Source organism: Apodemus sylvaticus, chromosome 1 (genome assembly GCF_947179515.1).
Source record: "Apodemus sylvaticus chromosome 1, mApoSyl1.1, whole genome shotgun sequence".
Taxonomy (NCBI): Eukaryota; Metazoa; Chordata; class Mammalia; order Rodentia; family Muridae; genus Apodemus; species Apodemus sylvaticus.
The window spans coordinates 39,196,923-39,202,949 of NC_067472.1; positions in this window are offsets into that span (position 1 = coordinate 39,196,923).

The following is a 6,027-nucleotide window of genomic DNA, read 5'->3' on the forward strand; positions in this document are numbered from 1 at the left end:
TGGTCTGATGTTTGTCTTTATAGGTGCTTTGGCAAATCCCTTATAGCCTCTTTTTGTATGTTTGTGTGGTGTTTTAATTTTCTTAAGTATTTATTCTTCTTACATATGTTTGTAATACTTGTTACATATTTTTATGTGTAGCTGTGTGCATGTTTATATGTCAGAAATTCCTGTGTACAGGAGTTCACTTGTGTGTTTAGACAGTATGCATAGTATATGCATATATACTGCAGTCCAGAATTCAGCCTCAGATATTGTGCCTCAGGACTCAGCCATCTTGTTTTTTGAGATAAGGTTTTAGTTTTTCAAGACAAGATTTCTCACTGTATCCATTGCTATCCTGGAGTTTACTCTGTAGACCAGGCTGGTCTTGAACTCAGTGAGATCTGCCTTCTGTGTGCTGGGATTAAAGACCCTGCAAGATAAGATTTCTTACTGGTATTTAGAACTCACTGATTAGACTAGGCCTATTGTAGGCCTATTAAAGGCCAGGCGGACTTAAGAATCTGCTTGTCTCTACCTCTCCTGAGATTATGAGCATACCTCTTCCATACCTGGCTTTTACATAGGTAGTAAGAATTGAACTGGGGTCCTTATGGCTATTTAGCAAACACTTTACCTACTGATCTATCTTCCCAAACCCTGCTTTGCAGTTTTGACATCTTGACCTGTACATCATAAAGACTTCCGTCTCTGATCATCTGTTCGTGCTTAGTCTTTATTATTTTTCTAGTATTCTGACAAAACACTGTGACCAAGGCAACTTATAAATAAAATCATGTAATTGGGCTTATAGTTTGCAAGCTTAGAGTCCATGGTGGCAGGAACATCTGAAAGCTCACATCTATCTGCATACAAGAGGTAGAGAACATACCAGGAATGGTTCAGATTTTTTGAAACCTCAAAACTCATCCCAGTGGCACACCTTCTCCAGAAAGACCACACCTCCTTCAAAACAATTCCTCAGCTAGGAACAAAGTATCCAAATACTTTAGGCCATTTCCTGTTCCCCATAGGCTTGTGGCCATATCATAGTATAAAATGCATCCAACCCAACCTCAAAATTCCTCCTAGATTTTTACAGATTCTATAGTGTTTAAAAATCAAAGATCTCTTGAAACTCAAAGCAGTCTCTTAACCCCCTGTAAAAATCAAAAAACAAATCATATATTTCCAACATACAGTGACACAGAATATATATTACCATTCCAAAAGGAAAGAATCAAGACATAGTGAGGAAACAAGATGGGAAGCACATCAGGGCAAACTCCACATCTTACACCTCCATGTCTGATGTCGGGGTTACATGCCTTCAGTCTTCCAGCTTTGCTGACTGTGGCATACTTTTCTTTCCTGGGCTGCTTCCATCCACTCCCTGTGTGTCTCTTCTTGACAGATATCCTACACCTCTGACACTTCTAATACCCTGGAGTCTCCAAAGCAATCTAAGCTTCTCTGACAGCTTTACAAGATGGTCTCTACAGGGGCCTCAACTGCCCCGCTCACTTCCCTCCACACACACACACATATCTGGCCTCAGCCATTCTGTTTAACCTCAGAGAGTATCTTCCATGACTCAAAAGCCAGAACCATGTGGACATTCACCTGCTTGCTTGAGGTGGAGTCTGGACCCTTTAACTCACACTTGTAATAGATTTTTAGGAGCAGAAAATTTCTTAGATCTTTTCATTTTAAAGTTTAGCTGACTGTGGTCTTGCCTCCCTTTATTCCAATGCAGATAAAGCCTCTCCTTCTCTCTTAGAGCACAAGCTTCGGTGCCAACATTAAATTTCCTAGTGCTCTTTTTCTCGTCAAACTATATATTTTTTAAAAGATTTATTTATTCATTTATTTATTTATTTATTTATTTATTTATGTAATGTGATGTAGTAAGCCACCCTTTGTTCATCTCTATTACAAGATGGCGCTGGCCACATGCAGCTCCCTGGTAGTAAATCACTTGAGTACATGCGCAGTGTGCTGTATTCCTTATCACACTTACATGCTAATGAAGAACTCTCTTAGTTCACCAATGAGGAAACGCTGGCTATCTCCCTGGGCAGACAGAGCTGAGTAGGCTATATAAGGTCAGGCTGGGAGAGAGCCCGGGCTGCCAAAAGAAGAAATAAGCTTAATTCAAGGTTTCCCAAATAAACCATAGAAGGAAGAAACTCCCTGGTGTTGCGTCCTCTTTGCTGGCGAGGGTGGACGTGACAATGTGAGTACACTGCAGCTGTCTTCAGGACTTCTGGAAGAGCAGTTAGTGCTTTTAACTGCTGAATCATGTCTCCAGCCCTTCAAACTGTATTTTATGTAGAGGAATTTTGATCCAGTGACACTGATACTCTGACAAGGGATCCGGCTGGGATACCGACATGCCCCCAATATAAGCCTTTAATTCCAAATAATGATGTCTAATTGAGGGGTAGACAAAGTGATGAATCAGAGAAAGATTTGACAGAATAAGTCAGCCCGACTTTCAGTAGAACAGAGAGGAAAGAGAGACTACTTAAGAACGATGCAGGGAGAGAGGCGGAATTGAGTTCAGTTGAGCTTGGTGCAGTTCTGTTCAGTTTGTAAAGTTCAAAGGCAGTTTTTCCAAGCAGAGCAGTTCTGTCAGAAGCTGAGAGAAGTCAATTTGAATGAGTCAGCTTGGAGAGGAATTTGGGCCAGAACACTTCAGGTGAACCAGCTAGTGAGAGTTCAAAAAGAGCTAGAAAGTATGTTTATTCAATAGTAATTCTTGGAGGCTAAAATGTTCTAGACCTAAGTTAGCAGATGGAGGCTAGAAGCTGAAGCCTTCAAGGTCAGAAGATTAGATTATAGGGAAGCTAGAGGCTTCTAGGCCTAGGCTTAGGGATAGTTAAGATAGAAATACTCTGGATTCAGCCCAAGCTATGTATTTGCACAGCTTAGGTATGACTCTGATCTCATTCCATCATCTGAGGATAAAAACATCATTTGTGATTTTATTTTTCTTTTTGCTGCATATGTACATTTTTCACTGTATACTTGCATAAGAGTGATTACTAATAACCATGACAGAGAGTCAATATTAGACGGTCCTGAAATCTCTTCTGTTAAAGAAAGTAGGCCATTACTTTCCAATTTAGCCTCAGGCAAATTATTAGTACAAGGGTAGAAGGCAGCCAAATATGTAGCTAAAATATCACAATAAATCTGAGACCACCTTGAGCTATATAATGAGTTCTAACCAGTTGTAGTTATATTGCAAGACCATGTATCAAAAGAAAAATGCTCTCTCAAGACTGTTGACTTTACCACAGGTCACTTAATTCTTATATGTACAGGAGTAGTGCTTTATACTCCAATTTGAGGAATAAAAAGTTTTGTATGCCCAAAATTCCTTTCTTGCACCATCTACCAGGTGCTGTAAAGCCTATTATGTGATCTCTCTTAAATTGAACACTATTGGAGCAGTGAGGAATAGCCCTAGGGCTACTGGGGATCTGCAAGCCTTCATAGAGTACAGAATGTAGGTATTTACAGTGAACCTTCGGAAAAGAAGAAATAGAACATGGAGGAGGGCAGCTACAGTGTGCTATAGGAAGTAGAAAGTATTGATAGGGTCAGCAGTGGACATCAAACTGACAAGACTTCTTGATTTGAGTATAATACACTTCTGGTCATGACTTAATTACATTCTACATGACCAAGTGAAATAATTCAAAGGCAAGATTCAGTCTATCTATGTCTGTCTTGTAATACTGTAAATTAAACCTTGGGCTTAGCATGGTTCTGCTATTGAGTTACTCATCCCAGCTCTTTTATTTATTTATTTATTTATTTATTTATTTATTTATTTATTTTAATTGATTTCACAGGGTTATCCAGACTGGCTTTGAACTCACTCTATAGGCAAAACAGGCCTTAAATCTTCAGTCTTCCTGCTTTATCCTTACAAATAACTAGGGTTACAGGCCTTCTGGTACCACCAAGTGTGGTAAAATGGTATGTATTTGGGAATGAAGCAAAAGAAATCCTTAGACCTCTCTATCTGACCACAGAACTCTTGGAGCTTCAAGCTTTGAGAGCCACCCCCAATGATGGAGCATAGCCCTTGAAATTCTTAAACTTTGTTCATGAAGAGTGGGGATAGACAGCCAATCTTTTAATACATATTTTGAATATCTCATTCCTTAGAGAAAACCCATTGCACAAATTCATCAAGTTTATTATGAGCCATTAGTTTAATTAAAAAAAAAAACAGTTCAATACTCTGACATTTGTGCTTACAGTGAAGATGTTAATCAGTAGATGGTAGTTCTTGTGACAGTGCTATTTTAGTCTTAGTGTTGGGTTTAGAGCACTTAGGTCTGAACCATCAATAGAGCTAACTAACTATTACAATTTACCCCAGCATGTAATTTCCACTTCTAAAATATTTAAAGAGATCAGCAAATATAAAAGGCTAAAGGCACTAGTAAAAATCATTTAGGAAGGCAAGGTAGGTTATTGGGGCTCAGTGGTGTAGGATATAGGGCTGGAGAGATGGCTCTGGGGTTAAAAGCATTTGCTCTTCTTGCAGGCCTGGGTTCAGGTCTTAGAATATACACAGAGGCTTATAGCAATTCCAGTTCTAGGGTACCCATTGCTTCTAAGCTCTACAAGCTCTTGTATGCATATGGTGAACATATATCCATCCTCTCAGACACACACATATGCACATTAGGTAAATATTTTTTAAATGTAGGATAAGGTTCAAAATTTCATTTTTGTTTTGGATGTGTGGGTGTTTACCTCATACCACGCAGGCTGACCTCAGACTTTAGTATGTAGCCAAGGTGGCCTTGAACTCCTAATTTTCCTTTATCTCCCAAGTACAAGGAGATTAATTTCATGGAAGATTCATTTGGCCAGGAGATTTGTTGGATAGTGGGCAGAGTATATGAGAAAGGCAGTAAAAACAGAATAAGTAATAAAACCAAGATGCTTGCAATATCAAGAATAGATGGTACACGCCTTCAATCTCAGCACTTGGAAGTTAGAGGCAGGTGGATTTCTGAGTTCGAGGCCAGCCTGGTCTGCAGACTGAGTTCTAGGACAACCAGGGCTACACAGAGAAACGCTGTTTGTGGGAGGGGGGGATAGAAGTAGGGGGAAATTATAAGGGCTATTTATATATAAACTAATCAATTTTGGTTCTCGTGTGCCTAATGGTTGGTCTTTTAACATCTCATTTAATTTTCAGTGAGGTTTTAAAGTGGGTTTTGTTTTCCAACAAAGAAGAAGACTTAGATTATATTGACTTATATAAAGTTGAAACTAGTAAATGGTATTGGAACACTGCGACAAGTAGTGGCCTGGAAAGAGTACAGGGAATGACAACTCAGGAAGGTAACACACTCAGTGAAAGATACATAGGCATTGTTGATGAGTGTAATATTGATGCCTGTTTATTGTGAGCAGCATGTATTTATATATCCCTGTCCACTTAGCAAACCCTCTTACTTAGATTTACTGTGTATTTTCTCTCACATGTATTTCTAAATACATGTGAAAATACCAAATTTCATATTATTTAAAACAATATAGATTGAGGACTAATCATTGTAATGCATACATCCACTTAAGAGAATATAGTTACTAAGGAAAAATAGGATGCTCTTTATAACCTGATTTGATCAGATGTTCACATGGTGAATAAAAGAAGCAAAGTGTAGGTCTGTGTGTGTGTGTGTGTGTGTGTGTGTGTATGTGTGTGTGTTTGTGTCTGTGTTTTGTTTTATCACACACACAGAGCAAGGTTTTTTTTCTAAATAGAAACTTAGCAGTGGTTGTCTCTGGGAGAAGTAATCAGGTATATTAAAAACTGGGAGGAAAATTCAGATTATTTTATTTTTAGTGTGTGTGAATGTATTGCCTGAATGTGTGTATGTGCATGCCTGGTTTCCTGTAGAGGTCAGAAGAGAGCATTTGATCCCCTGGAATCGGTAATGCAGACAGTTGTTCACTTCCATGTGGGTGCTGAAAAGCAAACACAGCTCCTCTACGAGAGCAATGCAT